Source organism: Copadichromis virginalis, linkage group LG2, assembly GCF_057382275.1.
Source record: "Copadichromis virginalis isolate Kocher_CV1m ecotype Utaka linkage group LG2, C_Virginalis_male_GT1.1, whole genome shotgun sequence".
NCBI classification, from domain to species: domain Eukaryota; kingdom Metazoa; phylum Chordata; class Actinopteri; order Cichliformes; family Cichlidae; genus Copadichromis; species Copadichromis virginalis.
In genome coordinates, this window is record NC_140619.1 from 18527190 (window position 1) to 18551118 (window position 23929).

Genomic DNA, 23929 nt, shown 5'->3' on the forward strand with positions numbered 1-23929 from the left:
TCACTCCTTGGCGGCCGCTTGTCGGGGCCTGGGGCCTGGGGCTCGCTCGGGCCCCTTTGGAGGTGGGGTGCCCCCGGCCTCTCGGCCTAGGGCTCGGTCACTCAGGCGCAGCTGGGGGCCGGCGGAGCTCACGGGCGCGTCACTGCAACTCCCCCTGACTTCTGCTCCGCGGCTGCTGGGCGAGCCCTCATCTGGGACTCTCCTCAGCTCTTACTGGGACAGTGGCGCGGCTGCCCCTCTGTTGGTCTTCCATGGTCTCTTGTGTTCTGGGGGCCTCTGGATGTCTGGAGTTTTGATCTCCTCCATACCCGCTTCACACCCTGGAGGACGGGGCTGTGGCCCCCCCACACTCCCTAGCAGATCATTACATGGAGAAACCTTTGGAATGCAAGCATGCTGATCCACACAGGTATGCACACATGGGTATTCACAGACACGGACTAAAGCTTTCTTGGCTGCTGCCTCAAAGCACACTGTGCGCTGTCTATCTTGCGTGCTGCACAATATCGTTTATTATTTAGTAAATATTGATATCTATGACTAGCTAGTTTATTGTGATGGTGCTTTGTTTTCTCTATTATTATGTTGCTCTTTGTTGTTTGCTGTCTCCTCTGTTTGTTTTTTTTTTTTTTTTTTTTTTTTTTTTTTTTTTCTCCATACAGGTGACCCAGGAGTTCTTTTTTTTTTTTCTCTCTCTTCCCCCCCCTTCTCACCGTCTCTTCTCCTCTTTGGTTTTCTTTCTTTCTCTCCCCCTCTCTCTCTCATTCATTCCCCCTGTCCTATTTATTAAAAAAAAAAAAAAAAAAAAAAAAATGACAAAGGATGAACTGAAGCTCTGCCATCACGTAATGTCGCATGTTTCTGATGTCATTTAAAAAAAAAAAAAAAAAAAAAAAAAAAAGAAAGAGGTTGCTGTATCAGAAATCTCCCAGTGATTGGTTGCTAGCAGGTTACCACAGTTACGTACAGTTTTCATGTTTGCCTGCGAGTACTTCCTTCTTACATGCCCACATTAGTAAAACTTTGTAACTTGGCAGTCAGGGGGGAAATTATTGCTAATGAATACCTGACGAGCTATTACTGGTTGCTAGAGGCTGATGGTGTTACACCACTCCAGGACAACTTGGTGTAAACAGCAAACCGAGTTTATTTGGGTACTCCAGAACCGTGGCTTTCACATACAGAACCCAAGAATACTCTCTTCTTTTTTCCTTTGATTTTTTACAGAACATTTTTTTTCTTTTCTTTTTGCCGTGACTACCCTCTACTGGTGGAAAACATGTAGCAGCCAAAAACCCAAACATATAGCTGAATAGCCCAAATACCAACAGATTTATGCAATGTTTTAGACATATTTTAGCTTTACACTTTACCAAGTGCTACAATAGCAGTTGCTGGGGAAGCAATTGCTAAAGTCCCAGTCACACAGGTTAAAAGACCAGTAAGTGACCTTCTGGCACTAAGGAAAAGATTTATATTCCCCAACTGGTTGGCAAAAAATCTCCTTGCTGTAATCATATACAGTCATAGTTTAAATCCAGTTAAGTAACTTGTCTACAAATGCTGCCCAGCTATTTTCTGAGCTGTGAAACTGTTACAAAGTGTTACATAAGTCATAAAGTTGGAGGAGATTCATCTTCAAAGGGAAAGCTGTGCCCTTTTGAATCATGTTGGCTGTAGCACTGGGCACAACATTTACTTTCCCTGGTCAAAGAGTACTCACTTTTCTCTCATGACAGCTGGTTACCAGGTGCTCATGGACTTATCTCTAACTCTGTCACAGTCCAGATGAGCTGCTGGGAAATTCCACGTGTCCATGTTTTCCTGTGCCTGCCCAGGGGTGGAGTTGGCATCAGCTCACCTGGAGCTAATCTGGAGCAATCTGCTACAGATATTTAAGACCAGCGTTGACGTCTCTTCACCGCCAGTTCATCAACTACCCCATGTTGGTAACAGGCTCTCATGCTCCATGCTTTTGTCTCAAGTCTATGTACCTTGTTCTCTGTGCTTCAGTTCTGTGGACATATCACGGCTCCACTCTTCAGCGCAGCTCACTACTCAGACACCCGGCCATACTGTTCATGTTCCACCAACTGGAAGGTTTCCAATCTTACTCCTGCCTGCCCTCTTGCCACCACTGTACACTGGACCCCTTGGAACTCAGGCCAGCCATCATCTCTCCCCTCAAAGCACCACTGACTCCACCTGCAACGTAAGCCATACCCCTCTGTTAAAACACCTGGAGGAGTTCACTAACCCCTTTTTGTCCTCTCTCCTCGGTGCGACCACTCTTGTTACCAGCCACGCCTTGTGTCTGCCTTAGACCTCCACGCTAGTTTCTCTAGACATGAACCTCATGCCAGGCACAACTGTATTTTGTATTCACTCTAAACATTTTGCCACGTTCCCATGCCAAGTTGTTACTTTGTGTTTCGATGGAAAATAAAAAGACTGTGTAAAGCTAACTCAACCGTCTCAGCACTTGAGCCCAGTACAGGCCTCTGGCCATTTGTGACAAAGTCTGAGTAACTGGGTCCCTTAATTACTTGATCCTACATTGTCACTCATCCAAAACAGTCCAATTTAATACAAGTTGGACTTTTGAATATTGTGGGCACCTCTTTGCAAAACCTCAAACAGACACCAACTTTCATGTACAGAGGTCCATGTCTTCTCTCCTGCCTCTTGACGGAGACGGTCAGGAGAGAAGACATAGTCTCACTTATTCTCTAATCCCAAGAGATTCTCCCAGACTTGTTCTCTAAAAACCTAAAGAAGAATTATGGATTTGATCAACTGGTCCCTTAACGAAACTAACAACTCCTGGGCTTGGGAGAGCCCGGTTTGCTGCCGGATACTCGGTGGTTGGTTGTGTCGTGTGTCTGGCAACAGTCTCGATGGAGGACATTGAACGACATCTACCAATTCGGAATCACGATAACAGAGTTCTGGCTGATTGGAGCTGGCTTGGACCTGGCTTATCGAAGAACAAGAAGCGGCTACAGCTGTTCAAAATCCCACAAGGCTGTCCAACATGATAGACTATGGGCAGAGCTGTGAGTACTCAGACTGTGTTTTGAACTCTATATGGATACAATCTTGGAGGAGAACAACGGGAAGTGAGAGACCTGGTGACCAATGACGGACATTAGACCAACTGTAAAATTGGATGCAGTTTGTTCGCACTAACCAAAACAGCTACCATCTCCATCTCAATGCGCCCCCCTGGCACCAGCTGAATGCTCAAAGCAAAAGCTCAACAATAACAATTCTCCCTTAGACAACAAGACTGTGTTGTGACTCTCTTCCCCCCTCCTTCAAGGCCACTCGCGTCGACCGAAGATTGTTGACTTTTGCCTAACCGGGTGAAGGGACACTTTCTCTCGGCTGAACATGGAGCACACACACAGTCACACGCACACACACACAGTCACACGCACACATACGCATGTACACTGACACAGACCTACACTCATCCCCCCACCCCCTCCAAACGCCTTCGAAGCTTATGTCTTTATGTTGTGAGATGTGCTGAGGTGTTTTTCTGTTCTCTAACTGTTCTCTTCTCCCTGTTGGAGCTCAGTCTGGGGGGAGTTCTTTTTTTCTCCTCGTCTTTCCTCATGTGGTGCATTTTCCATTATTATATCTCTGACCTGTCTTTCCCATGTGATGCTATGTAATGCATGTATGGTCGGAGGGGTAAGATGGCGCTGGCAAAAGGTTGGCAGCCTTAACCCAATTTCCTTCAGGGTCAACCTTTAGGATCAATAAAGTTTTATTGAAGTGACTTGAACTGAATTGATTGTCACGATCTGTATTGTAGTTCTTCAAATGGTCATTTGAGGCTGGCTCCAATATTGAGTCAAGTCCCATCAACTTTAGTGAGAAAATGCCCTGCTTTAAAGCAGATATAAAAAATATAGCTTGGCACAAAGAATAGGTTCAGGGTATGTGTCTAATAATAATAGCTGGTGTTACTTTCCATCATTCAAAAACACGGACAAAGACAAAGTTGTTCAGAATGATGTTTTAAAGCTTGAGGTTTTAAAACATTAGTGTAGTAACCAGTGAACGATGGAACTGTAGCTACATTCAGTCACATGACCTTCACTACACTTCATTGACTGAATAAATGTCAGTAACACACACATAGGATAGTGTGTGCAAGTGGTCTAAGGAACAGGGACTGTCCAGTCGCTCATGAGGCTTGGATTCAAACCCATCGCTGACATTTATAACTTGATGCATCTGTAAGTGATTGGAAAAAGTGCCACAAAGGAAGATTCTCTTTATGTTTTTAAATGTGGGTGACAGTAGACTGTTAGGGTGCCTGGGTTGTTGACTCAGAGTTTTCAGTTTTACATTATCATTGAACTGTGACTTTGGCATTGTTTATCATTTCTAGTCTTTTGGTTTCTTAGAGTTCTGTCTTATGGTTTTTGTCTCTGTGTTCCATGGTTGCTCTGTCCGTTTTATGTTTCCTGTTTTACTTTGAAAGTCTGTGTCTCATGTTGATGTTTCATGTTTGGCTTCCCTTGTCTCGGTAGCCCTGATGTGTCCCAGCTGTGTTTCCCTCCTGTCTCCGATTCCTGATTGTTCCCTGGGTCTGTGTTGTGATTCTCGTCCTATGCTGTGTGTTCTGCCCGCCAGCACTTTCACTTTTGTTACTTTTGAGCAGTGTTGGTCAAGTTACTTGAAAAAAGTAATCAGTAACTAATTACTTCCCCCAAAAAGTAATCCTGTTACTTTACTGATTACTCATTTTCAAAAGTAATTAATTATTTAGTTACTTTTTAAAAATACGATTTACAACCTGAATAGGTAATAAAGCAACAGATCTTTCAGCCCAATTCTACTTTTTCTGCATAATCCATCATACAAAATGTAACCAAATCGAAAAGTGTCTTTTTAAAACTTGTTTTATTAGATTAAAAGTTTTAATCTTTTAACTTTAGACACAACATGAAAGACTGTTTGGATCAGCCTCTTTATTGTGTTTGTATCTCAGTTTAAGTGTTCATGTCTGAAAACTGCTCACAGTGTCAAATCCTCTGCTCTCCAACACTGAAACCAATTGTCCAGATTGACACAGTGATAATGAATCACTAACTACAACATGTACACACCCTATAAACATATCCACACACAGTCAAATACACACGTGTTGTTTGCTTGCCAAGACATCTACAGGTAGATGTGACACCTCGCTTGCCACCCACATGGTACCTTTTACCTTTTAATTATTTAGCATATGTTGCTGTCACTACATGTAAAGTTAATTTGAGGCTATATGCTGAGCGAGGTGGAAAACCATTTAAAATGCTTGTTCATGTGAATATATTCCTATGAAAGAACAGTTTCCTGTTCCCTCCGTGCGTGAACCCAGATTAATTTTTACATTACAGTGGGCAGAGCCATTGTTGGTAAAGAAAAGCTGGAAATCTTTGGACAATATGAGTGATGGAAATCCGCAAGGCAGTTACAGCACAGCTGCTCCGACTGGTTTGACTTTGTCTGTCCACACTTCTCAAGAGTCTGGACAGTGATGAATAAATCAAATTTGGGCTGGAGAGCTGAGTGTCACGGTGAATGGGATGAGCCATGTGGAGAAAACAAATGAGGATCCAAGTGCAGGCACTCGCTGAAGTGAAGGTGATTTATTGTAAAATAAAACACAAGGTGAAAAATGGCAAAACGGAACTAAAGATAATCTAAACTGGGAAAAACTAAACTACTAAACAGCAAACATGAAGGAGGGTGAGCAGAGGCATACGGAGGCGGAGAATACACAGTAGGTTCACAGTTAAACACAGACAGACCAGAGACTAGTACACAAGTAGACACGACTTAAATACACACAGAAGAACAAGGGAGATTACACACAGGTGGGGAACACAGCTGGAAGTAACTGACAAGATGAGACAGGGAAGCAAAACTGAATACACTTACATGAGACACAGACCTTCACAATAAAACAGGAAACAAGAAACAATTCACAAGGACGCAGACTTGACGCTGAACTAAACCCTTAACCAGAATAAATGGAAACATAATAATAATAAAAACAAAATAATATTCAAAACAGGATAACAAAAGAATCAGAGCATAAATCATAATACAGAAGAATACCAAAACATAAGAAACTGAAAATGCTGGGTCAAAATGAACCGTGACACTGACAGGTTGTCAAAACACTTGTTGATATTAGTTTTGGTGAAGCTTTAGACCACACGAGGCTGTCGTCTGAAAACCTTTGAAGAAAAAAGGAGGATAAGTTTTATTAAAAAGACATAAAAGCTAAACCCAGCCATTCTTTTCTCTGCCCTTATTTCTTTTGAACTAATCATATTATCACTAGAAAAGCTCTCACATGCAGTACTAGTTGACTTGTGCAATATAATTTTGGCTTCTTTAAAATGCTGACTGTCTACTGTTTACATGCATGTGTTAAAATGTGAAGGAGGACTACCTCAGAGTTGGGGTAATAATAAAATGTGTAAAGATGCTGTGCACTGCACGTCACACCGTGCAGCAAGTAAATGACTCTAATTCTTACATCTGAGTGTCCCGAGCGATTCTTTCTCCACTGAGGTAACCTAAATGTAAATAACAAAATGACATTGTTTGATGGCATGTTTATGTGCTATGCCTTATTTCACAAGTTTAAGTGCTGGGAGCAATAGAAGTGTCATAGAAGAACAGAAAGGACTAAAATAAGGGATAAACTCCATAGACTTCTCCATCCATCTTCTTCTGCTTATCCGGGGCCGGGTCGCCGGGGCAGCAGTCCAAGCAGAGAAGCCCAGACTTCCCTCTCCCCAGCCACCTCCTCCAGCTTGTCCAGGGAACCCCAAGGCGTTCCCAGGCCAGCTGAGAGATATAATCTCTCCAGCGTGTCCTGGGTCTGCCCCCAGGAAACCTCCCATGGGACATGCCCAGAACACCTCACCCAGGAGGCATCTTTGTCAGATGCCCGAACCACCTCAAGTGGCTCCTTTAGATGTGGAGGAGCAGCGGCTCTACTCTGAGCCCCTCATGGCCGAACTTCTCACCCTATCTCTAAGGGAGAGGCCAGCCACCCTTTGGAGGAAACTCATTTTTGCTGCTTCCACAGACTTCTATAAAGGAAGTCGTTTCAGCTAGTATGAGTTCGATTTATTTAGAAAATGCCAAGGCTGTAGCTGAATCAAAGTTTGCATTTTTGATCACCTGAGAAACAGAGGCTCCTATTTCACGATGCAGTCTGAATATATTACAAAATATGAACCACTGAGCCAAATAGAGAGCAAGTGGAGTGTAAAATATGTTTAGCATAGAAAATGGCAATCTTTGTTTTCCAGTGCAGGCCCTATTATCACAAGAAAACACAATAGCACTTCATAAGCCATGATAGCAGTCAGTGTGAGCTTGTTTGTGTCAAAGTAGGGAAGCTGCTGTGCTGGAAAATCAGTTATTTTGTGAGGTCAATTGTCAGCTGGCAGCACAGAGTATGAGCAGGTAGACGACATCATTCTGAACAACAACTTATAGCATTTTATACTGGCTTACAAAAGAGAAAAAGATTAAGTGCTGTTTGACAAAGAGCTGATTTTCCTTTTTTTAACTGTTTATTAAGGCACTGCTGCAGGGTTGAGTTTGTGTCAGGGTCACTGCTCTTATTCAACATGTGAAAGCTTGGTGATGAAGGGCATGTAGGAGCAGAGACTGAACATCACGACCCAGTCTGAGCAAATACCATATGCTGTGATAATAAAATAGTAGTAAATAGATGGTATCAGGTGTCAGGCCCACTTGCAGATGCAGTGGCAGTGGAGCCACATGGTTATGATCACCACACAGATGTTTGCAGAAGCAGTATGCATGCCTAGGTGCTTGATTTTATACACCTGTGGCTATGCAAGTGACTGGAACACCTGAATTCAATGATCACAGTTAACCATACATTCAGTCAATGAACCATTTATTAATCTTCAATGCACACTGGTGACACAAAGGTATGTACAGTAGACAATGGGTGAAAATTTTAACATTTGCTGACATATCTCGGTGAGGATCTTGCCTGATCTCACAACACCCAGCAGCATCTGAAGAAACCACAGCAAAGATGCACTTCCTACGATGGCTGAGGAAATATGACACGGCACCTAAAATCCTCGGAAACTTTGACACTGCTCAGGAGAGGAAGGCTCTCCAGCAAGTGAAAAACAAACTGCACAGCCTTCACATCACTATAGGACATTACAGCACCTGGGTCATCAGGAGGACCCACAACATTGTTAAGAACAGTATACACTTATAACAACACCCTGTTCACACTTCTGCCCTCAGCAAGACCCTGCCACCCAGGCCACAGAGCTGAAACTGCTGTGTTCATGACAATAAAACTTATTCTAACACAGAAACAAGGCCAGTTGGTAAAAACATTAAGATTAAGCATAATTAGTGACTTTGCGTGATGTGCAGTGCTTGAGAGGAAGTGCCCTATGTGGGTATTTCAAAAAGGTTGGATGCCTTGAAGACTCTATACCAGCGGTCCCCAACCCCCGGGCCACGGACCATTTGGTACGGGCAGTGAGAGTTGAGGTTCTGGTGTGAAATTCCTGTTTTTCAGGGTTTTTTTTTTTATCATTAACTCAGTTTCCTCGGGTCTTTTCCTGTGTTGTAGCTGTGTGTCTTATTTTGAAAGAAATATTTACACGTTACCATAGCGACCAGAGAGCATTAAGGGGCAGAGAGGAGGATGTTACTCTCAATGTTGTTGGTGTATTTCAGGAGGACGCTGCTAATAAAGTTACACAATTACATAGTGAATTCACGTTTATTATTATATTTACAAAATAACACAGTTTTTGTCTCGGCCATATCATTTTATTTTGTTGTATTTATTCGCCACACCTTAAAGGCCGGCCCGTGAAAATATTGTCTGACATTAAACCATCTGTGGAGCAGAAAAGGTTTGAGACCGCTGCTCTACACCAGTGCTGATGTGCAGGTTTTGTCTGGCACGCATATCTACTAACGTCGCCTTGGTGTATCACAACCAGTATGTTGACCATAAAAATCAGGCTTGAGACGTGCTGAAGAGATTATATCTCTGGCCGGGGACACCTTGGTTTTCTCCCAGAGCGAGTCTGTAAGCCTGGATAAATGGAAGAAAATGGATGGAAGACTTGCAGTCCACTTGATTCTGAGCAACCAAGACCCAGGACTCTGGAACTGAACCAGGTTCAGCATACAAAATATCTTTAAATACCTTCTCTGACCAAACATGTTGTTCTTCTTTTCTGTTGTTGAGAGTGCGTCGAGCTGCTGTTGGTGTTTGTGTTGTTTGGCTTTTGCCAAAAATTAACTTGACTCAATGAATATTTGCTAGTTTCATGGTTTTTTTTTCTTCCAATATTCAACTCAAATTCATTTTTTACAGTTAACAAAATAAACAACAAAGCACAGAGCGTAGTCCCAGCAAAGAATTTTACTGTTTTCTCACACTTCCAAAAACAGAACAATCCATCAGAAGAGCAGAGTTTTGGATGCTGTTTAATAATCCGACAAAGACATTGTTTTTTTTATATAAAGCACATGGAAACTTTGAAGACAGATATTCATACAATAAATGCAGTGTACAGAAACTTGCCCTCGCCCACGTGCCATTTAGAAGATAGAGTTTCAGACAAAGAGCACAGTGCTCTCCATTAATGATTTCTGCATAATGCAAGTAAGACTTTTAAACCTTTGAAATTTAAGATATCTCGCACATTCAATTGGACTTGAAGTTGTTAAGTGCAGCCTCAAGCACAATTTTGACCTGCACCACAACCCTTTGATTCCATTATGCAATGCCATTACGTTCGGACTAAAAGCTCTGTACGACGCGCTTATTGGGGCGGTCGGCTCGTCACTCCTACAAACTCAAAAGCTTTTTTTCCTTTGCAAGCTTTATGTGTTTCTTTTAAAAATAAGGTCAAAAAGGGTTCCAGGTTACTTGGTTCTTTCATAGCTGGAACACTCGCCACTTCTTAAGCTTTTTCTTGCCATCTCTAATGATGCTACTGTATGCAAAACTACACTGATGAAATCCAAAAAGAGAAAAGACATTCACATTTCTACATCTACATTTTTTATTGCTATATGTACTGACTTAAATACAACCCCTTAGTTTTCTAAACATCAAACAGGCAGTTTGTTCTCATATTTCTTTCATTTAAAAAAAAAAAAAGTGAATAACCCAGAAGATTTGCTCAAACTTCTGCTGATTCCACAGGTTCTTCCAAACTCGTCAAAGACAATCCTGTTGAAACATAAAATATTCTTTTGTCTGTTTTTAATTGTTATGTCAAGTTTTTCTTTGAGAAATCTGAAAATCCTAATGTAAAATCTCAGATCAATGTTGACACTTTTCTCAAGTCATATTTATATATATGTATATTGTGCCAGTTTATAACAACAATCATTTCAAATTATTTTTTAAATTATTATATTTTCTTATATATCTCTGTCTTATATTTCCTTATATTTTCAAGCAAATCTCTCCTATGGCCAAATAACTGTCAGTAGTGGGGAGGAAGAACTCCCTTTTAACAGGAAGAGAACTGGAAGCAATTCACAGCAACGTGGTGTTGCTGGCTGGGATATGACTGGGTAGTAAACACAGTACAGGGTTAACTAGGCAAACTGAGCCTTGAATAGCCACAAAACAAAGTTTTGTGCAACAAGCATCAGGTGTCAACACAAGTTCAGGGTGTTCTGTTTGGTTTGTGGTAGGGAGTGACAGCAGGGTTTATGTTTGGGTTTGGATCGGCCCCTTCCTGTTTGCAATGGTGATGGGTGAGGTCAGGCAGAAGTCTTTATGGACTATAACATTCACAGATGATAATGTCTACAAATTATCTGTCCTCATGCTCCCCACTGTCACTACAGACAGTGGGAAGCATGAGGAAGAAAAAAAAAATATATATATACAGAAACTGAGAGATAATATGTAGTGTCATTTGTAATATGCAAAATTATGCTATTAAAAATGGATTCTTGGAATCATCTAATTGGAATTTGCATTCCTTGCAATAATCTTAAATGCAGTGAAAAAGTGACACATAATCCATAATTAACCATGTGATCCATATGCCCTCCAGAACGGTGCATCATGGCAAAAGCAGATAGTCACACACTGGATAGCACACAGAGTTCTTGTTTCACAAAACAGAGACAACCTCTTTATACCTGTGCTTCCTGATGAGTGATGAGTAAAGGAAAGTGAAGGAAAGTGAAGAGGTGTGTGTGTGTGTGTGTGTGTGTGTGTGTGTGTGTGTGTGTGTGTGTGTGAGGGAGAGACAGGGCAATATGCTGGCCTGTGCTGGGATTACTGAATTGACGGAGCTGTGAGCAGAATGGGCCGTGAAGCCGCCAGCAGCGTTATCGACAAACTGTTGGAAGATTAGAATTTCGAGCGCCTGCTCCCTGTGCTGGGCTTTTCTTCTGTCACAAAAAGATAACTTCTTTGCATTCCATGGGAGAAGATTACCAAAGAGCTGCTGACAGACAGACTCTACACATTCAGGCAGTCATATACATACAGTGCAAGCTCTGTAATCTCAGCATCTGCACACTCACAAACACACACACGCAGCGCTACAAGTACTGTTGAATTATTGTCTGTTGGATTTATTGATTACACCCAAGGCTGCATCACTCCGCCTGGACCGTGGTTTTTGTTGGCTCAAAGAAAAATACCTGCTACAAAGTTTATTTTTTCTGTCTCAGACTCTGTTTTCAGGTTATTAAGTGTTTATAAAACTAGGGCACCAAGTCTGTGCCTCTAACCCACTGATGAGAACTGACCTGAACCCTGACCTCCACCCTACAAATAAAGAAAAATGTAAGCACACTGTGGTATCAAAATATGTCTTGACAATCAGAGTAAAATAAATATGTAAAATAAATATGCAGTTTCTGGGGTTAGGCTTACTTTTCATCATCAATTTCAATCTCACAGCAATGGGAGAATAGTTCCACATTTCTGCATATGGAGAGTTATACTTGATTATGTGCTTGCTCAAATTAAGCCTTTCTACCCACTGGTGTAATTTGTCTAGTGTAGAGGAGGTGTCAAATATGTCAATTTACATGTGTTTGTTTATTTAAATTTAGTGAATAGTAGTGGTGCAGCAGATCAAAAAACTCACGGTTTTAAGTCACGGATCGGATCAATTTTCAGATCAGCAAAAAAAGACAAGACAAATGTAACTGTCCGTTTATTTATTTTAGTATTTTTTGCCCTTTAAAAAACATTCAACTCTAGAATCGTTCCACACAATTATATAAAACAAATTAAGGTGCATTATAGGGCATTATAATTATTTCCTTTAATGTGGACACAATCAAAAAAAACTTAAAATGCAATTTAAGATATCATTGCTTCTTTGAACATTTGGAGAACGAAATAAAAACTAGCTTATGTCCACATCATCAAAAAAGAAGAAAGAAAGCAGAGCAGATGTGAGCTTATAACTTCAATTTTTTTTCAAAAAGATGAGGATGTCTACATTTTCTGGGGAGAGTGTAGACCTCTTTGCTGTAACGATTTCCCCTGCTGTTGAGAACACCCTCTCGCTAGGCACTGAAGTGGCAGCCACAGCCAGATAGCGTCTTGCCATTATGGCAAGGTGAGGGTATTTACAGTCATTACTTTTCCACCACGTCAGTGGATCACCATCCACTGGAATGCCACTTGATGCCCCATAGGATGCCACCTCCTCTTTGATGGTGTCAGCAAAAGCCTTGCTGCCCATGTCCTTCTGTACAAAGGTGTCGCCAAAAAGCTCCGCCATTGCCGACTTCTTTTGAGGACTTGTGTCTGCTCCTGTTGGTGCTGCTTGACCCTACAGCGAAAGTTACTTTATTGATTAAAACAATTATTAAAAAAAAAATATATATATATATTTCATTGACATTAAAATGTGGAAATAACTTTGAAGAAAAACATTATCATTAAAAATAAAAAATATATAATTTCTACATATTTATTTTCTTTACCTCTTCACAGTCTGCAGTTCCAAGACTGCTCACAGTCTCAGTAGTGAGATCACTCTATGTCCTCGGGCGTAGGGCAAGGTCTAGGTGAGACAGGGATTTGAAACTTGGATCAAGTGCAGTAGCTCTGTGAAGGTACTCCTGTAGGGCTGGTGGTGAAGTGTCTCTGTGCTTCAGGTCCTCTCTAATGGCAGTCTTGACATCTCTTGTGATTGTGCTGTCTACCTCACTTGGGAACATGGCTTGTAGGATCCTTGTTTTCAGAAGCAGGATCATGGACACAGATGGTGCAGTTTCACTGCTCAACAGAGTTGTAACCGCTTTGAGTGGTTTGAGCAGCTGGAGGACCTCCTCTGCCCCTCTAACATCATCATCAGACAAGGTGACGATGTCGCTGACATTTTTCTTCAGGGTTTTGTCTGTTAGTGCAGAGTATATAGCTGTCTGCTGTTCAAGATAACGCTCCAACATATCATAAGTGGAGTTCCACCTTGTTGGGACATCATGTATGACCTTATGAGTAGGCAGCTGTAGCATATCTCGCTTGGTCTTAAGCACATGAGCAGCTGTTGAACTTCGGTGGAAGTAGGAAACCACCTTCCTTATCCTCCCAAGGAGGCGGTGCATCTTACTCACTTTAATCCCCTTTGGGATGCTAAATTAACTGCATGTGCAAAGCACCCTATCTGTGGGCCCAGTCCTGCCTCGTTCACTGCATTTATTTGGTTTTTAGCATTATCTGTTGTGACTGGGATATTGGTATTGGGCCTCTCTATCCTTCACTCTGCCACCGCTTCCGTCAGTAAGTGCGCCAGATTTGTACCAGTGTGACTCTCATAGAGGGGGCGTGTCTGCAGTACAGAACTTCGTATCTCCCACTTGGCTGTGATGTAATGAGCGGTCACGGTCACGTAGCTTTCCGTTGCCCTGGAGGTCCAACCATCTGTAGTTAGTGCAACAGAAGATGCCTGGGACAGTTCAGCCATAACTTTAGACTTTTGCTGCTCGTACATGCTTGGAACGACCTTTTCACTGAAGTGGGTGCACGACGGGATGTCGTAGCGTGGCTCAAGTATGTTCATCAAATGTTTAAACCCCTTGTTTTGTACAACGGAATATGGCCTCATGTCTGCAGCTATAAACACACCAATAGCTTCTGTAATACCTTTAGCCCGGTCGGATTGGGCAGCAAAGGGCTGCTTTAATGCCGTGGATATCAGCGGTAGTTGCGCAGCCCTCGTCTTGGCTCCTGTCACACTAGGGTGATGTCGTTTCAAATGAGCCGCCATGCACGACGTGTTGCCAGTGTCATAAGGCTTCCTCATGCCACACTGTCGACAAACTGGTGGTTTTATCTACCACCCTTTTCCCATCTATATATTTAACAGGGAAGCCAAAATGCTCCCACACATGAGATGCTGGAGGTTTCTCGAGCTCGTCTACTCCTTCAGTTGGACCGCTAGCGTTGGCCATGACTATCGCTTGAAAGACTGACCATGCGCAGATTGCGCAGTAAAACTTTTTTTTTCTTTTTCGAATCTTCGAATCACGTGCGTACCGAACCGTGGAGAGGGATCGGTTTGGATCACGGATCAACAGTGATCCGTTGCACCTCTAGTGAACAGTTATGGGGATAAATTCCATCCTGTTCTTCATGGTAGGGATCGTAGGGGCAGAGGAGGACATCAGTTATAAAACCTGGAAAGCTGGACAGAATTTTCTTAGATAGAAATCTGATACTTTGTCACAAATGTCTGCGATTTTTTTCTTTTTGCTGTCTTATCATCATTTTCTCTCTGTTTGCCTCATCGTCTTTGGCTTGATCTAGATGATTTATTTTATTCAGTTGTGCAGCAAACAGTATTTTTATTCATATAGACGGTTGGAAGGGTGTTTCAAAATTTGTAGAATACTATCAAAACAATTAGTTGCACACTCAGAGAAACAAACGGATACCTCTGTGACCTATGACTTGCACAAACTAGGGCTGCAGCTTTGTATTTTCTCCATATAAAACTACAGGGGAGGGAGGATTTTTGGATCCTCTGCCAGTTTGTTCACTTACAAGGAAATTACTTGACTGTATAAGAATTTTATTCACTACAACCCAGCCAGAATTCTGCCCCCCACGGCTGCAACACAGAATTACAATCAATCAATCAATCAATCAATCAATCAATCAATCAATCAATCAATCAATCAATCAATCAATCATAGATACTCCAGTTCTGAACGTGTGTAAAAAGCACATCTGTTCACAGAATTAATTTCTTCCATTCCGGTCTCTCCACCACCATGGTCACGACCAAAGAGCTGTCAGAGGATGTCAGGGACAAGATTGTAGACCTGCAAAAGCTCGAATGAGCTACAAGACCCTCAGAAGAACCTCGGTGAGAAGTTGAAAACTGTTGGTGTGATAATAAGATAAGACTTAGTACAATAGTACAATGACACTGATAAACTGTCCCACTTCGGCAGTAGCCACAGCCAATCACGACTAAACACAACACAATAAACTTTAAAGTGGAAATGTTTATTGCACATTACTGTCCCCCCAAAAGTTCAGGGAGGTAGCCAGTCAGGTCAGCTGTTAGCACTTATTAGGGCTGTTGCCCTGTTGTAAAAGCTGTCTGTTTGTTGAGTCTGTTTGTCCGGGACCTCAGCAGCCTGAATCTTCTGCCAGATGGCAGCGGCTTAAACACCCGGTGTCCTGGGTGTGTGCAGTCCCGTAGGATGCTGCGTGCCCTCTGGAGACAGCGAGTGCTGTACAGGTCCTTCAGGGAGGGAAGAAGATGCCCAATGTCTTTTTTGAGACATATTTATGACCCTTTGAAGTGGCCTTTTGTGTGCCATGGTGCAGCTGGAGAAACACACAGCGATGCCGTATGTCTGCACACATTCAGTGGAGCAGCGGTAGAAGATGATCAGAAGCTCCATCTTCAGGTCATTTGGAAGATTCTCAGAAAGAGGAGATGCTGTTGGGCCTTCTTTACAACCTCTGAAATGTTTGAGCTTCACTGGAGGTCTGTGTCTATGTGCACATCCAGGAATTTGAAGCTGGACACGCTTTCCAAGCATTGGTGCTGATGGGCTGCAGCTCAGACTTCCTCCTTCTAAAGTCAACTACCCGCTTATTTGTGCTGGTGATGTTAAGGTCCAGGTTGTTGTCTACACACCAATCTGACAGCCTCTGAACCTCAGCTCTGTACGCCGTCTCGTCTCCCCCAGAGATGAACCCCATCACGGTGGTATCATCTATGAAGTTAATGACTGCATTGTCTGGGTGGGTACTGACACAGTCATGTGTGTACAGAGTGTACAGTGGGGGACTCAGCCTTGTGAAGAGCTGGTGTGAGGCTGAGGAAAGATGAAGTCCTACTCTAACTCTCTGTACACGGTCTGACAGGAAGTCTCTCATCCAGCAGCAGGCGGTAGGAGGAAGCCTGATATCCAACAATTTTTACAATCAAAAAGCATAGCTAAAGTCAACGAAGAGCAGCTTGGTGTAATGTGTAATATAATTTGGAAATAGAAGAAATATAAAATGGGCATCAAATGCCCTTTTCTGGACCTCCATCATATGGTGAAGATGATCATGAGGAGGGTGGTGGATCAGACCAAAATTACATGGGAGGAGTTACTTAGAGGCAGTTGGGACCACAGTTCCCACAAACACCACTGGTAACACACTACACTGTAATGGACTGGAATCTTGCAGCAGCTACAAGGGCCCCCTGGTCAAGAGGGCAGATGTACAGGCCTTTTAAAATTTACCAGTAAGCAATAATTCGGAGAAGGCTTGGTCACACGACACCAAAATGAACCTGTTTGATATCAACTCAACTTGCCGTGTTTGACGGAAAAGAAATGCTGAGTATGACCCAAAGAACACCATCTCCACAGTCAAGTGCAGGTGTGGAAACTTTGTGCTTTGGGAATGTTTTTGTGGTAAGGGTACACGGTGACCTCACTGGGCCATTTACATAAAATCTTGGTAAACAAAAACTTCTTCCCTCAGCTACAACCCTGAAGATGTGTCGCTGTGTCTTCCACCATGACAATGCCCCAAACACACTGCAAAGGTAACAAAGGACTGGCTAAAGAAGAAGCACATCAGGGTCATGCTGTGGCTGAGCTAGTCTCCACACTTGAGTCATAAAGAAAATCTGTGGAGGGAGCAGCAGCCTAAACCTGAAGAGTTCTGAGATTCTGTAAAGAGGAGTGGGCCTAAATCCCTCCTCAGGTGCAAACCTGGAGACTAACTATAAAAATATCTTACCGCTGTGCTTGCCAGCAACGGTTGCCAACAGTCACAGTTCACTTATTTCACTGAAATGTAAATCAATTTATAACTTTTATGCAATGTTTTTGTCTGGATCTTTGGCTGATATTCTGATTCTAACCATTAAGATGAAATTACCATAAAAATGTAACTAAGCAAATTCAGCAAGCGATGAAATAATTATTTCTTCCACAGTAGCTCCTGTCTCACTTTTATATACTTCCATGAATGTACTGTATGTTTCTGAGAACGCTGAAAAGTTTTAATTTTGAATCATATTACATATTTTTTCCAAGGTAAGAGGAAAAGAAACACGTCTCAGAAAGATTTAGAAACAGATTGAATTTATATATCTTTCATTATATTGATTGAAAGTCTGAATATGCTGAATTTAGCTGCTGAAGGTCATCTTAAGCTTCAGTGCGTTCAGTCTTTTGTGATGAAACAGTGAGTAAATTTCATATGTAGTTCAATACTGTGGTTTTTTTTTAGGACATTTGGTGTTGCTAAGCTAGCCAGTGCCTTCCTACTTTTTAGGAATGTACCAGATTATTGATCTGGTTACTGCAAAGCTCTTTACTTTGAGTTTTTCAGCATAAAGTTGGTGTGCCATCCTTTTTTAAAACCCATTGAAATATTGCTGAGTTTGCACTTGGATCTCATATTCATGTAAAAATCCACTGTGTCTGTGCACATAACCAAAACTTTTGTTATTTGTGTTAAATTAGAGCTGATTATCATTGTCCTGTCATTTAAAACCACATTGTAGATATGACACATTTTCACAAGAAGCAATATGCCTGAGGAGGTTGAGCATTTTCATGCCAAAGACTCCCAAAATAGAGCCCTGCTTTGCCAGGTCCCCCCACCACTCTAACATAAGCCATCATACACCCACATACTGAGCAAGAATCAGCACCATCTGATTTAATAACTAAGATGCTCCCACAGCACCTTTTATTGTGTTTAGTTTCTTCACTTTGTAAGAATACAGTTACCAATTCATTATGCTGGTTATGAACCTTTTAGAAGACTTCACCCCTGCAGCCTCATCAACTATGCAGACCATGCATGTGACAGCGAGCAGATTCAGATCTGTACTGGCTGCGCTCAGATTCTGTTAGATGCGATGGCTTCAGGAGGCGCGCAGAAATGGTTTAAGGTCTTTTGCTTGATTCTTCATAACGCTGTGTTCATTTGTGTGGCACTGACATTAAATGTCCAATGCTAAAATGTAATTTCATATTAAGTTTTCAGTCTGGATTGCTCTGCTCTGGAGAGGAGGATAAGTGCATGCAGTGCGTTGGTCTGATCTCAATGACTAGCCATCTGATTCATTTCAGATTCAGCAGGTCTCCGATGCTCGTCCCTTGTTGCCAGGCATCATTATTAACCCTCGACAGAATTTTATTAGAAGGCTTATGTCCAATAATTCTGAAACAGGGAAAATCGGACAAACATTTTAAACACCTAAATGCAGCAAAATTGATTTGTACATTTCTTCATTTCATTCTCTATATCTTATTATCCATTTCTCCTCCTCTTCTTTCTCTCCCTCCAGCACGGCGCTCTCCTCCCTCATCTCCACTTTGTCCTGCTCACCTCAAGCCTCATCTCATGAAATAAAGTCAAAGCTCTAATAGCTGAAAACGTCTATAAACATATTTACTTATTCCAAACATTGTGGAAGTTACGGATTTTTTTGAACACATCAGACATGCACCCTCCCTCTCCAAACAGCTGACAACAGCTGGTCAAACAACAGCTGGTTATGAGCTAACATTATGCCAGCTAATGTTAGGATCAAGCGTCCTAAAAGTCACCCTCTGATAAAGAGTTTGATTACATTTACACATTACAGTTTTTTCTTCTTTTTTCTTTTTTTGCTAAGCATTGAGTCGCTAACAACGCTAGTTTCACCAGCTAACAGTAGCTAGCAGCAGCAAAAACAGCAGCGCTTTTTGATGAGAAAGTTCTGGAAATTCTCAACAGCTGACCTCAGTATCACTGTCACTGGACCGAAGTGAGCTTCACCTTTCACAAAGTTTTACAGCTTCCTCCAGAGTTGTGGACACTTCGTACTCATGGCCATACCTGAACACGCCCGATCTCGTCTGCTCTTGGAAGCTAAGCAGGGTTGGGCTTTGTTAGTGCTTGGATGGGAGACCAGCTGGGAATACCAGGCGCTGTAAGCTTTCGGATGGCTGTAGCTCAGGAAGTAGAGCAGGTTATGTACTAATCGGAAGGTTTGATCCCTGGATCCTCCAGCCTGCATGCCAAGTCTCCTTGGGCAAAATAAAACCCCAAGTTGCTCTCCGATGCATCCATCGGTGTATGAACGTTAGTTACGAAGCACTAAAAAGCTTAGAAGAAAGTGTATGTTGTATAGAGTACTCGCTTTTCTTCAAGTAGAAAGGCGCTGTATAAGAATCAGTCCATTTACACCCAGCATTATGAGCTAAACAGTCATCTGACAGCCTACGCTCACTATATGAACGCAGTCCAGAACATTTGAGGTGACTTTGCATTAAAAACGTAAATTTCACAATTTATTTAATTGTCGCATATCTGTTATCTGTCCCCCTTTTTCCTCGAATAAGCCCGTCCTGTCCAGTGAACAGAATCATGTCTGAATGCTTTGTTGTGCCAAACATTTTTTTAACTCCTGATCTAGTGTTGATTAAAACATGTTCAAATTTAGTGTGTACAAAAAACCTTTTGATACACAAAGAGGAACAGAAACACAGTGGGAACCACCAGGCCAGCCCCAACATATTGGGGTACAAAGGGTTAATGCTTACTGTAGGATGTCATGTGACCTTTCTCATTAATAACAAGAAGGCATATACACTTTGACACTCTCTGATTGTATATAAAAGTCACACTGTCTCAGTGTTGGTTAGTTAAGCGATTGGTCGAGAGGGAGAAGTCGGAATCAATAACTAAAGCTAGCATCTTAAATAAGCAATTCATTCATGAACTGTAACGTCATGTCTGCCACTTAGTGCTAATTAACCCTAAAAATACTTTACGAATGCCTGTCCCACAGAGAAGAACAGATTATTTTAGAGATCACTGCACATCATTACAAAACAAGACTTGAATTCTAATTCTATTCTATTCTATTTATCCAAAAAGGTATGACAGAAAACAGCTTTTAGACTTCCTTTGTGCTTTGTGCGAGATGTTTTTTCCTCCTCCTTAATTAATGAGTGGCTTTCTATTGTGTCTATTATAGAAATATGACATTAGTATTTGTTTCAATCACTCAGCAGCGCAGACTGGGCCAGGCTCATGTCGATGCCTCTGCATTCATTTGGTGGCTGATCCAGAGTATTAAAGCCACTGATTATTTAATGCTTCTTTATGTAAAAACTGCTGACATCAAAGAGCACTCTATTACAGTGTGCAGAGAAAATGTATTTCCACCCTTGGTAAATGCCAACAAGGACGTGCTTTGACAGAGGAGCTTCTTTTTTCTGCCACTGCCATCAGCAGAGCCAAAAGGCCTCCTGTCGCTCTCCTGCTGCCTCCACCTCCTGCTGCAGCACCTCCACACAGGGAGGGACATTGATCAAGTGTCAGCCGTGGAAGAGGGCCCAGCGGATCAAGAGCTGCTGGAGGAGGCCATAAAGCTGGAGCCCATCCACCTTTCTGTCTTTAAATCCTTTAGGCTGTTGGAGGCCGCTGGGTGTATCCTCTCCCATCCGGTGCTGGCTGCTTTGTCTTCCCACTGTAAGCCCAATCATCTGAGAGTCTAGTCCCTTTCCTGGCTGCAGTTCTGATCCAAATCCCAGCCGATGCCTTGCTCCTGGCCTCGGTGCAGTCCAGATAAGAGGATTTTCTCGGGCAGCGTTTTCCCCACTTCAGGAGCCAGCTGCTGACAGCACTGAGGTGAGGCTGTCAAATGTAGTTTCACAACAATGTCATGTCTCATCAGGGGGTGTCATTTCTCTTGTACCATTTTTTTCACTTATTCTCGGTACTACAGTGTCTGCCTGAGATAAGCAGCAGGCGACCAGCTTGATGGTGTTCACAAACACAATGAGGATTAGAAGAAATCTTGAACTTTTAGTTAACTTTTCCTCACATTTACTACTTTACCTGATTCTACATTAAAGTCCTGTAGTTCCCATTAGTGCTGGTCTTATGTGTGACACACAGCAACTCTGCTTATGTGTGGAGGTGTAACCCAGTGAGTTTACACGACTCAGTAATGCACCACAACATGTTATTGTTAATTGGGATTTATCATTACTCTGTTAATCACTGAGTTGATCAAAAATAAATCAATAATAAAAGATAAATACTATAAATATAAGAATAAAACCCAAAGAGTATATTTAACACCCCTACTGGTTAGGAAGGAACAAGCCCCGCCTTCCCCTGCTCTGTACCGTCACGTGCTCAGACACAGAGAGAGACGGAGGTGCACGAGACCATCACTGATTTTCACCGCCAAGCTTTTCGCTGGAAAATAACTATTAACTTGATAAATTGAGCAAATATCCATACCGGAGATCTGCATGGACCTTGGAGAAACGGACCTGATTTATTGTGAACATTTCGGACCTTGAAACCATCGCGGTGAGTCAGAAGCTGTTAAGCTAACCTTGAAGCTAAAAAGCTAACAAGAAGTTAACAGGGAATATAATGGCCCGATTTCAATGTTGTAGATCTGCGCGGGAGCGGATGAAGTGGACAAGATCCTCTCTGAGAGTTGAACAAGATCCTCTCTGAGAGTTGAACATTAGAAGTGTGCTGGTGAGTTAAACTGGGACTGGGCGAATCAGGCTAATTGAAAAGCTAACTAGCCTAATGCTCATAGCTGTAGCTGACCACGTTTTCACTGTGGGAGAACACACGGGGTTTCTCACTGAGTTCAGCCATTTTGAGCACTCAGCTTGTGTGCTGATGATGTTCTAGTATTACTTGTTGAATATTAAATGCACTAAAATTAGATGATGGAATAAGTTAATGTTGATCTTAAAGGTCATGAATCTACTTTATTTTGTTACATTTGATGCTCGAGCGGCACTGGATAGATGTCCGTGTGTATTCTTACTGTGCTGATACGTTACCACATACTGTAAAACTACAGCCTGTGGGTTTTTGTATATTCTTTTGGTAATTTTATTCTGTACATTGAGTGTAAATAATATATTGCTTCATTGCTATGCAGTGTAAAGCAATGCTCCTGTAATTCAGTTAAAGGGCAATACTGTAAAAAAAATCTACCATAGTTTATGGTAGATTTCTGATTTCTGATAGAAATGTGCACCTTGACGATAGAATAAGCTGATTGTGATTTAAAGATTGCATTCATGATTAAGATGCACTGTATAGACTATAGTTAGAAATTAGAATTAATGTTTTGTGCTTGTTTTGTTATAGCACTTACATTATTTACATATGGCCATGTATATCATTAGAGTGTGAACTGAATTAGTAATAGTCCTGTTGTTTACAGGCTAGGTTTTTTTTATGGGATCGTGAGACCTGGATCTCTTCCTGACGAGGAAGATGGCGAGCCTTTCCCTTTGAACCGAACCGAACCACAGCCATTCTGAGTTGGCCCAGAAGGGCAGGTTGCTCTTCTCTCACGAACAATTGCAACAGTGCGGTAGGACGAAATCGCACCAATCACAAACTTTTGACCTGTTGGATTTGACTTGACTGAACACTGACTATTAAGCCGGCAAGACTGACATATCTGAGCTCAGATAGGATTCTGACTGTTATTATTATTGCTGTCACTGTATTTTATTTTATGTTTTCATTCCTGTTCATAAAATGCTGTTAAATTGTTGCTAAATAGTTTAATACAATTCATAGCAACTTTACCTGTGGCTCCAGTCATTCTTCTCCACGCAACTCCCTTTATCCCTCCTGCGAATCTAGCTATTGGCCCATTCTCTCCATCTTACTTTAATTTCCCCTACCCTATCCTGTACTTGGCTACAGAAAGTGGCGAGCCAGCCAGGAGGGTTTGCAGAGTTGTTAGTCCACCCAAAATTTAATAAAACGATTAAGAGTGCCTGGAGCTTCACAGTGACTTGTATTTTTTCTACTGGTACTTTTACGTGTCCTAACCATGGAAGTTGTGAAAACAGAGAATGTTAAAGTTCAAAATGCTGTCTTGGTCAGTGGTTTAACTAACACAGACATTGATAAAGAAATAATTGAGTTCTTAGAAGCTTTCGGTCCTGTCAGTAGGCAGATTAAGCTACCAACTGGTGGTCAGATTATTGTGGAATTTCAACATGAGGCTACTGCTAAAGAACTAGAGAAAAGATATTTGCCTTATGACAGACCTTGCACTGTGAAACCTGAAGTTGTCTATCACGTTCGAGACCTAGCCAGTGCGTATAGCATTGAAACCAGCGCATCAGCTACTGTAACTTACCTGTCACAGCTTAAAGATGTGGCAGCACGAAGCAACCGATCGTTTAAAGACCTTTTGATGGATGAACTAGCTAAAATTGGGGAGTCATTGGGAGGGGATGTCCACACAGTTGAGCCTTCCACTGAACAAGAGCCAGTGCCCCACAGTGATGAGGCCCTACCTTCTTCTCCTTTAACACCCAATAGCAACCATGTAAGTGCCTTGAATACTCACCC

General features: G+C 42.0%; 1 long non-coding RNA gene across 1 annotated transcript; it reads left to right on the top strand.

Moving 5' to 3' along the window:
• Positions 1-21515: 21515 nt before the first annotated feature.
• Positions 21516-23151, top strand: LOC146717166 (uncharacterized). The gene is made up of 2 exons (XR_014922855.1): positions 21516-21895; positions 21985-23151. It is a non-coding gene; the product is annotated as an uncharacterized LOC146717166 (long non-coding RNA).
• Positions 23152-23929: the final 778 nt, after the last annotated feature.